This window comes from Zea mays, chromosome 10 (genome assembly GCF_902167145.1).
Source record: "Zea mays cultivar B73 chromosome 10, Zm-B73-REFERENCE-NAM-5.0, whole genome shotgun sequence".
In the NCBI taxonomy this organism is placed as follows: domain Eukaryota; kingdom Viridiplantae; phylum Streptophyta; class Magnoliopsida; order Poales; family Poaceae; genus Zea; species Zea mays.
The window spans coordinates 122,328,332-122,341,606 of record NC_050105.1 but is presented as its reverse complement, the minus strand read 5'-3'; positions in this window follow the sequence as shown (position 1 = coordinate 122,341,606).

Sequence of the window (13,275 nt, the reverse complement as noted above, 5' to 3'; positions counted from 1 at the left end):
CTCCCTGGATTCGCCGACCCTCGCTGGTTGATGGCTCCGGCATCGTGCGGAGGAGCATCGTGGCGGCTGCCAGGTTCTGACCGACCCCACTGGATGCGGGTGGCAGTCTGACCCTGACGTCGTTGGCGACGCGGTGCTGGAAACCCTGGGGCAGGTGACGTATTTCTCCGGTCGGGGGTTGGCCCGCCCATACCTGCCCGACGTCCCGGCGGACCGGCTCAAGCGCTCCTGCTCCCTCGTCGAGCCTGGCCTACGCCCCGCGGACTTGCTCGAACTGTGGGTCGTGACCCCCCGCCGGAACGGGGACCACAGCTAGCTCCCGCGGGATGTCGGCGCGAGGCACCGGCCTAGGAAGATCACCATCCTCCGGCATGCCAAGATGGTTGCCTTCGGAGGGATTCCCTAGCTCGACGTGGAAACATTCGCGGCTTGGGCCGTAGTCCTCGTCGTCAAGGCTGCGGCTACCGTCGGAACAGTTGGAGAGGCAGTAGTCACATGCGGTCATGAAGTCCCGCATGGCACTGGGGTTGCCAAATCCAGAGAAATCCTAACAGATGCTGGGATCGTCATCTTCCTCGGACCCAGAGGGCCCGTAGGTCGAGACATCCGTCAATCGGTCCCAAGGCGACCGCATACGAAACCCCAGTGGGGTTGCACTCGCCTCAACGAGAGCGCCCGCCAAAGCAAGGTCGCTAGGCGGGTTGAGGCCGAGTCGAAATGACGTAAGATGGGAATCAGTCAGTACCTTTTGGTCAACGAGGAGCGACGTTGTCACATCGGGGACTGGTTGCACCGTCGTCTCAGGTACGAGGGCGACGTCCTGCAAGCTTTCCGCGAGCACGCTGGCGTCGTCTTCTTGCTCGGGATTGGTGTGTCGCGGGGGGACGGCGCTTGCCTTCGTCTCGAACGCGAGGTCGACGCCCGGCGTGCCTTCCGTTGGGGCGCTGGGAACGTCGATTCGCTCGACAGCCGACGAAGCGCGGCCTCCCGCTTGGCCTTGGTTGCCCCGCCTCCTCCTCCGTTGGCGGGGGAGAGGACGGGGCGAGTTCGAATGTTGTTCTTCCACCATACGGGGAAGATGTCGTCGATTCCGCTGCCGGCGGGCGGGATGTCGGTCGCCATTGTCGTTGTCGCGCGGCGGTGGAAGGAGTATCATGTCGTAGCTGCCGTCGAAGGACATGAACTCAAGACTCCCGAAACGGAGCACCGTCCCGGGCCGGAGAGGTTGCTGGAGACTGCCCATCTGGAGCTTGACGGGAAGCTGTTCGTCAGCACGCAGCAGGCCCCTACCTGGCGTGCCAACTGTCGGCGTTTCGAGACCGGGGGGTCCCTGAGCCGACGAGTGAGTGTGCCGCGTGCCCCAGCCCAGATGGGTCGAGCGCGTGGGTGAGCGCGAAGGGGGGAGAGCGAGGTGGCCGGAGACGGGCGTGAGAGAGGTGGAAATCCCGCGGCCTTCGTGTTCGTCCCGCGCCCAGGTCGGGTGCGCTTGCAGTAGGGGGTTACAAGCGTCCACGCGGGTGAGGGAAGCGAGCGGCCCCAAGAGAGCGCCTGTCCCGTCCTCGTCCCGCGCGGCCAACCTTCTCTAAGAAGGCCCTGGTCCTTCCTTTTATAGGCGTAAGGAGAGGATCCAGGTGTACAATGGGGATGTAGCAGAGTGCTATGTGTCTAGCGGAGGGAGAGCTAGCGCCCTAAGTACATGCCAATGTGGCAGCTGGAGAGATCTTGGCGCCCTGCTGGTATGATGTCGTGGCTGTCGGAGGAGCAACGGAGCCTAGCGGAGGGACAGCTGTTGGAGCGGTCGAGTCCTTGCTGACGTCCCCCTGCTTCCGTAAGGGAGCTAAGAGCCGCCGTCGTCACAGGGCACGCGGGGCGCCATCATTGCCTATCTGGCGGAGCTAGCCAGATGGGACACCGGCCTTGTCCTCTGCGGCCCGAGTCGGCTCGAGGTAGGGTGATGATGGCGCTCCCTGTTGACGTGGCGGGCCCGCGCCCGAGGCCGGGCGACGTTGGGGCTCCTCCGAAGCTGGGGTCGAGTCTGTCTTCCGTTGCCGAGGCCGAGCCCGAGCCCCTGGGTCGGGCGAGGCGGAGGTCGTTCAGCAGAGGCCAGGGCGGAGTCCGAGCCCTGGGGTCGGGCGAAGCGGAGCTCGTCGTCTTTTGGGGCTGAGCCCGAGTCTGAGCCCTGGTCGGGCGGAGCGGAGTTCGTCGTCTTCTAGGGCTGAGCCCGAGTCCGAGCCCTAGGTCGGGCGGAGCGGAGTTCGCCGTCTTCCGGGTCTTAGCCCGAGTCCGAGCCCTGGGTCGGGCGGAGCGGAGTTCGCCGTCTTCCGGGTCTTAGCCCGAGTCCGAGCCCTGGGTCGGGCGGAGCGGAGTTCGCCGTCTTCCGGGTCTTAGCCCGAGTACGAGCCCTGGGTCGGGCGGAGCGGAGTTCGCCGTCTTCCGGGTCTTAGCCCGAGTCCGAGCCCTGGGTCGGGCGGAGCGGAGTTCGCCGTCTTCCGGGGCTTAGCCCGAGTCCGAGCCCTGGGTCGGGCGGAGCGGAGATCGCCGTCTTCCGGGGCTTAGCCCGAGTCCGAGCCCTGAGTCGGGCGGAGCGGAGTTTCCTATGGCGCCTTTGGCAAGGCCTGACTGCCTGTCAGACTCACTCTGTCGAGTGGCACTGCAGTCGGAGTGGCGCAGGCGGCGCTGTCCTTCTGTCAGACCGGTCAGTGGAGCAGCGAAGTGACGGCGGTCACTTCGGCTCTGCCGGGGGGCGTGCGTCAGGATAAAGGTGTCAGGCCACCTTTGCGTTAAATGCTCCTGCGACTCGGTCGGTCGGTGCGGCGATTTAGTCAGGGTTGCTTCTCAGTGAAGGCAAGGCCTCGGGCGAGCCGGAGATATGTCCGCCGTTAAAGGGGGGCCTCGGGCGAGACGGAAATCTCTCGGGGTCGGCTGCCCTTGTCCGAGGCTAGGCTCGGGCGAGGCGTGATCAAGTCGCTCGTATGGACTGATCCCTGACTTAATCGCACCCATCAGGCCTCTGCAGCTTTATGCTGATGGGGGTTACCAGCTGAGAATTAGGCGTCTTGAGGGTACCCCTAATTATGGTCCCCGACAATCGTCATCGCCAGAGTCGTCTGGGTCGTCGCCTCCGGGTGTAGGAGCTTGAACGGCTGGTGCAGGCGGTGCTGAGGTCGATGACCTAGCTGCGAAGGCTAGTGACTCTACCAACGGGGTGGGCGTCAGTAGAAGTTCCTGACTCCATGCTCCACTCGATTGCGAGGGAGGTCCACCAGAACTTCCTCTACTGCCACTGGGTAGACAGGAGCTTGCTGTGGCGGAGGGGCGTAGCTGGTGTTGACTTGGGTGGTTTGGAGAGTACGAACCATCTACAAGAGAAATGTCAACTCAGTTGAATTTTAAAGAGGTAATGCTGATAAAATAATTTTATAAGGATGAAATTAGCAAGTTTTGAACAAACTAGGCTTTCCATTTCTAACTAGTCTAACGACCTAGGGTTAGCATTGCTTTGATACCACTTCTGTCACACTCGGTCTCAGGGCAGAGCCGGATGCATAACATATGTGTGCGAAGATCCATTTCCACACATATATTGACGCCACAAGTGTAATATATCAAAAGACAATGCAATAAAGGCGTAAAGAGAGTAGAGTACTTTATTACATCATATGAATCATTGTATCTTTAACAAGTATCAACATCAAAGTAAGGTGGAATTAAATATGGGTAATCTCCCACAGGAAGATGACCGGCGCATCGTTAAACTTAAAACTCATCATCGTCATCAGTGAAGTCTCCAACATCACCCTTTGATCAAAATATTAGCAAGGGTGAGCTCACTTATGGTCGAGGCTCAGCAAGTGGGGGGAAAATTAATGCAAGTTAACAAGGTGAGGCTAAGGTTGAGCAGTAAGCATTTTAGTTGGTCAATATTTTATTAACAACACCTGTCTTACTAATAAGTGTGAATCCCAAGTATTCAGCCCCTAGAACACAGACGTGGTGGCGCCCTTGGTTGACACGGCAGCGCCATCACCGAAGCTCCCAAGCCCCCAGTCCCGAGAACAATCCTTCAATCCATAAGCAACTACACATAGCAGAGAGAAAAATGAAGTGATGGGGAGCGCTCTTACCCGAGATAATCACGTGTAAGGTCTCGGCCATGGCGGCGTGTGGCTCTCAGAGTCCGGTGAGAGCATGCCCGTGATCCGAAGCTTCCCCCGCGCTCAGCAGTGCCCCGGACTTGTGTGGCATGATCCCATGAAACTCCTAGGCCCGGACGCTCGGTACCGAGGACTCGTCATCGGTATATCTGTGGAATCACGCCAACGACTAGCTTGTCCCCCCTTCCCTCTTCGACATGTTTATTCTCACGATTTTCTGTGTTGGTGCTGCGTTGGACAAGGAGGAATAGGAATCTATGGCTGGCGGGGTTGTTGCACTTGTTTCCTCGAATTCCATAGAGGCTGTTACGATATCACGCGCGAAGGGAGAAGGGTCCTGTCATGGCAGCCCCACCTACCAGAGGTTCCTCACGACGAGAGAAAGGAGCGCGACTGACCGCTGATGGCACGACCCCACCTGTCTGTGTCAGGTTGCTTAGTTGGGCTAGCGATAAAAGGGTAAGTGGGCTGGTACGCTAGGGAAAAAAGAGGAATGGGCCGACATGTGGAGGGGTTTCGGCCCATGGCGAGATATGGTATTTTCTTTTTAATTTCTATTTCTATTTTTTGTTTCTATTTTGTGTTTTCTAATTCAGTTTCAAATATGGTTTTGACTTTTAATGCACACATAAAACTCCAACATGAATGCAAGGTATATAACATTTACCAATTCATTTATTTATTAACTTATTTAAGCAAATGATTTTAAACATGCAACTCACAAAAATATATTTTAAGAAGGTAATCTCTAATGTAAAAATATGTATTAAATATACTCTAACTTAAATCTTTTAGAAGATATTTATAAATATATTATTCAATAATTTAACTCATATAACGGTCTTCTATATAATCTCTTGTTTGAAAACACATTTATTTACGTCACAGAATGAATTTTCCTACATTGCCCAAAGCAAAATTTTGGGATGCTACAATCATGCTGTAGACACCCCATCTTCCTTGTTTACGGTACTAGATCTGATTTTATTTAAATTATATTTGATAGATAGTCATTTATATCTTATTGTTGTTTCCATTCGCAGGGCGCCACATCTAGTCGACAGAGGCTAGAGCAGCTCATCTCACCTCTTTCGGAGGAGCAGCGGCCGTCGGATCACTCAGTCACTCTAGCAGAAGCCACTGCGACATAGGATGCTATCGTTGTGGCAGATGACGAGGCAGATCAGGCGGTAGCTGATGAGGTGGAGGCTGAGGCGACAGCAGATGAGGCGGAGGCAGATGAGGCGACAACTGCAAGTACTGGCAACATTAGGTATTTTATGATTAATTAACACCTTAAAATTTTATAATAATACTAGTTTCATTTTCAAACAACAAGTTTCATTTGTGCAGGAGTCGTCGGTCCCTTCCGTTGAAGCATCGGAAGGAATTCGAACGACGGCAAATAATTAAGCCGACGGGGACCATGTCTACGAAAGAGGTGTACTGGGACGGACAAGTCCACCGTACACCAGTCAGTAACATGATTGGGATTTGCTATCGATTCTTTTACCTAAGGATGGTCATTGAGGTCGGTGGGGCCATAGCAGCTACTGTCTGGAGTTATTGGAGCCAAAAGCCCTATAGCTCCGGCAGATCCCACGTAGACGCCCTGTGGGGTAGCTTCTAGGTTAGTTTTCCCCCCTCTTTAATTTTATTGTATTTTACCGTGATGGTAAAAAACAATAATTTGTCTATATTGTAGGAACAATATCGCTTGTCCGATGATATGAGCCTTGATGATCAACACATGCGAGAGGTATTTAAGGTCACTGCCCAAAGAGTTGTGAAGGGCAATATGATGATGCACGAGTCAAGACGGTGGTCGTTTTACATAAGCGCTAGAAGACAAACATGAGCAGAGAGACGGCTAAGAAGATACACCTCACAACTGTGCAGTACAGGAAAAGTAGGGTGGATTGTTTGAGCCAGCACCAGGATGCTTGGCGCTGGTTGTGCGATTACTAGGCTTTAGACGAGTTTAGAGCCTGATCAAATAGAAATCGTGGCAACCGGTTAAGTAGACCTGGTCTCCGCGACTTTGGGGCTGATGGTCATGCTAGAAAGCCAAAACGCCTGATATGTTAAATTATTGTTAATTTTATTTTGTAAACAAATCTGTGAACATGTAATCTTGTATTGTAGGCTTCTCGACATGGTGTCGAACCTACAATTGTCTAGAAGTACGTTGTGGGGCACAAGGGTCAAGATACAGATCACTCGGAAATTCTGTGCGACGAGAATGTGACACAAAAGTTGGTATGTCTAAATACTGACTTGAAACTCTAATTTCACATTTTTTGCAGGGTCACTATATTGAAAATTTGTGAGAGAAACATGAACCAGACGTGGACTGGATGCTAGTTGACTTTGACACGGTGTTAGCTTATGCGGGGTGGTGGAGGTGTGCGACATGTGAGGTACTTTATACTGTCGAGTCATTTCATTTGAATAACTGTGATTCTATCTATTGTTTATATTATAACACTCTGTGAAGGTTTCCTATCAGCAACGTTGTTGTGGACCACCGAAGTTATAGTAGGCAGTCATCTTCTGTCTAGACCAGTCAACCTCAGTGATCATCTGCACGGGTGGATCGAATAGAGGATCAACGAAAGTTGCGGGAGGAGGTGCAAAATGCGACAATAGATGCAAATAATGCAATCACTAGATATGTGCCTGTGTGTTGCCACGAGAGTTAAAATTTCTAAGACATTAATAATCGCACGCAGATAGTTAAATTTCTAACCTGTCTTATGTTGCACAAGCTGAAGCACATATTCATGCACAAATCATATATCGTTTTATCACCAGTCGTACCTTCAGCCTTCGGCTCCATCTAGTTGAATAAATTTGGCCGTGGTCGTGGTTGTGTTCTACGACCACGCCGGGGCGGGGAACGCGCACAAGCAGAGAAGCAGTAGCAGCGCGCTCAGCCTCAATGCATGCACAGGCGGCCGCCGCTTCATGTCTTTCACTGTGGATAGGCGACGGAGAAGGTGGCGGCAACGGACACGTACGTGTCCCTAGGCTGCATGACGTAGGTGATGAGCGTCGTGGCGTTTTCGGCGGCGGCCGGGCACTGGCACAAGACGGGGAACGTGACCATGGTGCCGACGTCAAGGTCAGTGGGCACCAGCATGGGGTTCATGCGCTCCACGGCCTGGTACTGCGTGAGGTTCTGCATCTTGGTGGTGGAGACGATTCAGTAGGTGTCCCCTGGGCCGATCTAGTACTGCATCGGCGCGTACGAGCTGGGGGACCGGGAGGGGCAGCCGCACTGGAGCGGCACGAGCAGCGGCTGCCTGTTGGCCAGCGCGGCCGTCGTGGAGAGATTGTTGGCGTGCGTGACCATGAAGCGGCTGACGTCGAAGAGGTCACCGATGGCCGCGAGATCGAGCGGCACACTCGCGAAGCCGGCGCGGTAGAGCGCGTACGCTTGGCATGGGTACGTGCAGTTGGCGGTGCAGTTGAACCCCTCGACGGACGCGCGGCGCGGCCATGGCCATGGTCATGTTCTGCGACCGCGTCGGGGCGGGGAACGTGCACAGACAGAGGAGCAGCAGCGCGTTCAACCTCAGTGCATGCAACAAGACAACGATGATCGCAGAGCCTCGGAGGAAACACGATGGGTGGCACCTCGCTAGGTTCCTCCCGCCCAGCCCCGTCAGTGCTTGCATAGTGTTCCTTAGTGCATAGTGGTTGATGACCTAAATTTAAAAGTATATATGGCTAATTGTTTTTGTGCGAGTACATATTAGATTTTGTTGGATTTGTGGTTTTTGTCTATCTGATTTTATTCTCGAACTGGAAATTTTTAGATTGTACGATGCTACTAGCGGCTGCGCCCAGCGGGTAAGAGTAAGATTACGAACCGGGCCTCGAGTCCATAGGGCTAGCCGGCTAGCCCTGCCCGTGTAGGGGAACCGATCGAGCCGACAACAATTGAGCAGCACTGCTTGCACCAGAGGGACAGGCGGACAGCAGCCAGCCACAGGCCAGCCCCCTCAATTTCCACGACGCTTCATGAGTGGAGGGAGACACGATGCTTGCATGCAGCAGGTTCTGCGGCTTGCATGCTTGCATGCAGCAGCTATGCAACAGCTTGTGAGACTTGCATGTCGCGGGAGGTTGGTGCATGCGACGCGAGATAAGGGGAGGCGGGGGCACGACGTAGTCTACGTTAGCTTCGTAATAGTTAGTAGAGATAGAGATAATAGATAGCGTACATGTGGATGCATCAGGTAATAGCTCGACTTTAATTAGTTATTTGTTAGTTTTTCAAATGAATCTAAGTGCACAAGTGATAATTAATTTATTTGCAGGCGTACAGTAGTGGAATACCTCAGCACGAGATTACTCCTACTCCACCAGCGAACCCCTCGTCTTTGCATGGTGATGCATCATAGTGACATTTTTATGTCCACATGGCAACACCCATAGCTGATTAAGAACGTAGGCCACCACAACTGACGTTCTTAATGTTTGAAGTATGTCGGTCGGTCGAGGTTTTTAAGGCCACATGGCTCGTCCATGAAGCCTCGCAACCTACCATGTGGCCAGGTTTTAAGTACGTCGGCTAGTTATAACCGACGTACTTACTTGATAATCGAACGAGATTAAACGCCAGACACCGATTGGGAAAATTAAATATGGGCCGTCGATCAACGACCCGAGGGCTAGGGCATTCCTGCAACGTGGACAAGTTTTGGGCCAAGGATTTGAGATCCAGCGGCTCGCGTTGAGTACCCATTCGCATAGGATAGCAGAATAATTTGAGCCGTCATGTTTTGATCGGGCGGTCAGCGTGAGTCCATATCCCTTTGCCGTTGCTAAAGAGACCTCGCGTTCATATGAATTCAACTCGATGTCCTATCTAGTAGTAAGAATATTAAATTTAAGTCTTGTTTTTCACAAACTAAACCCTGAGTTTTATATAAATTCAACCCGTAGTACATATGAGTTCGGTTCATATAAGATAAAATCTGAAAATGATTTTAGGTGTAAAAATAAATTTAGGAAGTTTAGATAATTCATAACTTGATTATTTTAGCTCTGAATTTAGTGGTTCTTGAACCTAAGATCCCATAGCAAAGCTTAGAATTTTATTAAACAATTTGTTTTCATTTTGGTGTAATGTTTGTTGGGGGCTTTCCTCTACCAAATGTCCTCAAAAACTTAACTAACATATTTTCCAGTATAACATACTGTCTCAGGAGGCTTCGGATTTGAGATGAAGGTTCATATGGCATGAAGGCGCGGTCTGGAGGAAGGATGAACTAGCTCCGAAGCTATGGATGGAGAAGCTTCGACTTAGCGCAAGGACGATGGTGGAAGTTGAAACCGACCTAAAGGGAAAAAGACTGCTTAGTCCTCGATAGCTTGCCTTATGGCTAATAGTAAATGTCAGGGACATGAATGTAATTTTGTCCAGGTTGCGTCCTGTGCCTATAAATAGATGAACAGTAAAACTGTACTGTTCACGCTGAATTGTAATCGCTCTTGCGTCACTCTCGCTTTTCCACCTTCTGTCAAGCCGAAGGTACAAATGTAATATAAATTCTTTTGATGTTTATCCATGTTTATAAAATAAGGATAAAAATAATCTAATGATTTGGAATGATTGTTTATATTCTTTTTGTATTTCATATGCCTCTGTTTATATCCTTGCTCACTGAATGATGAAGGTATGACCTTCATGACCTTCGTTTGAAGATCATTATACCCCAAGGGAGATAATGCTTCGAAGGACGAAGGTCTCTAATCGTTAACAATTGTGTTGCTTTGTTCTTGGTGTATAGCATCCGATAACAAGGACCAATATTGGCGCCACCTCCGGTGAACTCATTCGACCACCTTCGGCAGGCATCGACCTTCGTCATGCCACCGAAGAAGACAGCAGGGCCAGGGGCTGCACTGCAGCCACTGGACGTTAATCAGGAGACGCTACATGAAGCTAGGAGCCAGAAGAGGAAGGCTACCAGCCCAACACCTCAGGAGGATGAACTGGACCAAGAAATCAGGGACCTCGAAGCTATCCATCAACAGGTTCAAAAGAAGAGAGAGAAAATGCTTCGACTCGTCGATCTCTAGAGGAAGATTGATGAGGCCACCGAGGAAATGCGTCACCTCACCCAGGATGACCAAGACCGAAGGCCCCAACACAGAGAGCTTTGTCAGGAGAATTCATACAACGATGATGAATGGTATGGTGATTTTCATCATGGCAATTTTGCTTTCGATGATGCTTCTTTTTTGGCAGTAGAATTGCAGGCTACCCCATGGCCCCCATCATACAAACCACCTCAGCTTCCTATGTATGATGGGCACTCAGACCCGAAGCAGTTCCTGATGAGCTACGAAGCAACCATATCTTTATATGGGGGCAATACTGCAGTCATGGCGAAATCCTTCGTCATGGCAGTCAAAAGCGTAGCACAAACTTGGTACTATTCTCTCAGGCTAGGGACAATCACATCATGGCAGAAGCTCAAGGATATGCTAGTCACTAGCTTCCAAGGCTTTCAGACGAAGCCAGTCACTGCTCAGGCTTTGTTTCAGTGCACGCAAGACCATGAGGAGTACCTTCAGGCATATGTCCGAAGGTTCCTACGTCTAAGAGCACAAGCGCCTACAGTGCCCAATGAAATTGTCATTGAGGCCATGATCAAAGGGCTTCGGCCAGGACCTACCGCTCAATATTTTGCCAGGAAGCCCCCACAAACCCTGGAGAAGCTCCTTTAGAAGATGGATGAGTACATCTGAGCCGATAATGATTTCCGCCAAAGAAGGGAGGAAGCATACATGTTTTCTGAGATGGACATGGGCTTCGGAGGAAGAATTCACCCCAGGCACGTGAGGTCAATCCATAATGCCAACCCAAGTGATGATAGAGGAAGTCAACCCCGAAGGCAACAACACAGCTCCCAATCGTTAGGGCCACAACAAAGCTCCTTCAGGCCACCAGCTCCAAGAGGCAGAGGGGGCAGAAGCTTCGGAGGAAGATATGGAGATCAGCCCAGGAGACTTTTTTGCTTGTTTTGTGGTGAAGACAAAGGCCACACCACAAGAATGTGCCAAGTCACGATTCAGAAGCAGAAAGAGATTGCCGAAGCTGAAGCACGACAGAATCAGCAGAAGCAAGTCCTAGATACTGCTTCATGCTATTCTCCCTATGTCCTAGAGTACGTAGGTAATCAACAGCCTATGACCTCTGTCGCTTCGGCAAGCCACTCTCAAGATTCCTGGTCCCAGCTTCCACCACCACCACCACTAGCACCTACTCTAGCCTAAAGCCAGCAACCAGAAGGGCATCAACACGCTCAACAGCAGCGCGATTTTCGGGAGGAGTCCGAAGCTCGCATAGTCAATAGCACTGTGCCTGAATCCAAGCACATCTACTGAAGAATATCCTACCTCTGGTGCATCTTTATATTTTCTGTTGTTTTATTTTTCTTGTATGAAAAACAATTCACAAAGGATTGAGTTCTGGTTTCATGTAATAATATTGCACTCACATCGTCGAGTGGAATGTTTCCTCTTAACAAGACTCCGAAGCTATACAAGTCGTTCCTAAGGGAGCGCAGTAAGTTCCGAAGCTACAAAAGTCGTTCCTAAGGGAGCGCAGAGTAAGTTCTGAAGCTACAAAAGTCGTTCCTAAGGGGGCGCAGAGTAAGTTCCGAAGCTCAAAAGTCGTTCCTAAGGGAATGCAGAGCCAAAATGCAACCGAAATAGAAGGTGAAGAAGCTCCAAAGTCATCCCTAAGGGGATGTAGAGCTTAAATGCCACCGAAATAGAAGGTGAAGAGATTCCAAAGTCGTTCCTAAGGGGATGCAGAGTCTGAGAGTGTTTCCGTGTGGATATGTGTCTTTGGCATAAACATCATGCTGCATCATATCATCGCATCATCCCGCATAGCATTACATCATACATCATATTGCATCAACAGCAAGAATCGAGCACGAAGCAAACCTTCGGCAGTTACATGATGAATTAAAGTGTGTCGGAGCATGAAGCAAACCTTCGGCAATTACAATCTTATCAGGAAAATTTTTGTCGACAACAATATCATACAACAACTTTGTTATAGAAGGGCTCTTTTCTTTACGAAGCATGAAAAGAAGGGAAGGTGTTTTTTCGCCAAAGGCTCAAAATGGTATGTACGCAAATTTCATGCATCGCAAAGAAATATATTACATTAAAATACACATAGATATACAATGTTTAACTTGTACGCATATTACATCACACAAATGTTCAATTTTCTAGCTACACAAAAGTCTAGTCTTCCTTCAAATTTTTTCAGAAGTTTGTTGACAGCTTCGTCAACAGCTTCTTCAGCAATTCTTATTGTTTCTAGTGCCGCCTTCATTGCTGGATCAGCTTCGGGATCATAGGGCTCAGGTGGCGGAGAAAGTTTAGCTATAGTAAAAGTAATAAGTTGTTAATATGAAGCCAGAAAAATACTAAAGCATTGAAACAGTTAAAATACCTATGCGCCTAGCGTGCTCGGCAGGCTCTTCGGCTCACTTGGCTTCTTCTCGAGCTTCGTGAGTTTCTTTCTCATTCTTCTTTATAGCTTCGGCGACCAATTCTCGACCGCCTTCCATTCAAACGTTGGAGTAAAATTTCCCGCCCAACAGAGTCGCCTCAGCCGAAGGATCCTTTGTGTTCTCCACGGTGAAGATAGCCTCCGTCTGGGTTGCAGCTTTAACATGTTCACAGCCAGATTTTTTCCAAAATTGCTGCAACCCCTCTAGCACCAGCAAAAGCGCAAAAACCACCACGGTCGCTGAGGATCTCTTCAAAAGCTTCAGCTTCTTCACCGATCAATTCGATAATCCCTTCGGGATCGCCTCTAATAATTTTTTTCTCAGATGAGTAAGCACCCACCTTTGCAAAACTATCTTTTAGCTTCTTGGCACAATCCAAGGATTTTTCGTAATATCTTTCTTTTGATTCTCAAAGCTCGTCTACGTTCTTTTGCAATCATGCGCTAGTCCACTCGCTTATTTCCTGCTTTGCCTTAGCCACTTCGAAATCTTCATTCTTTTCGGCAAGCTTTTTCTTTAAATCTTCAATTTCGGCTCTATGAGCTTCGGACTGCGCAGCAAGATTGGCT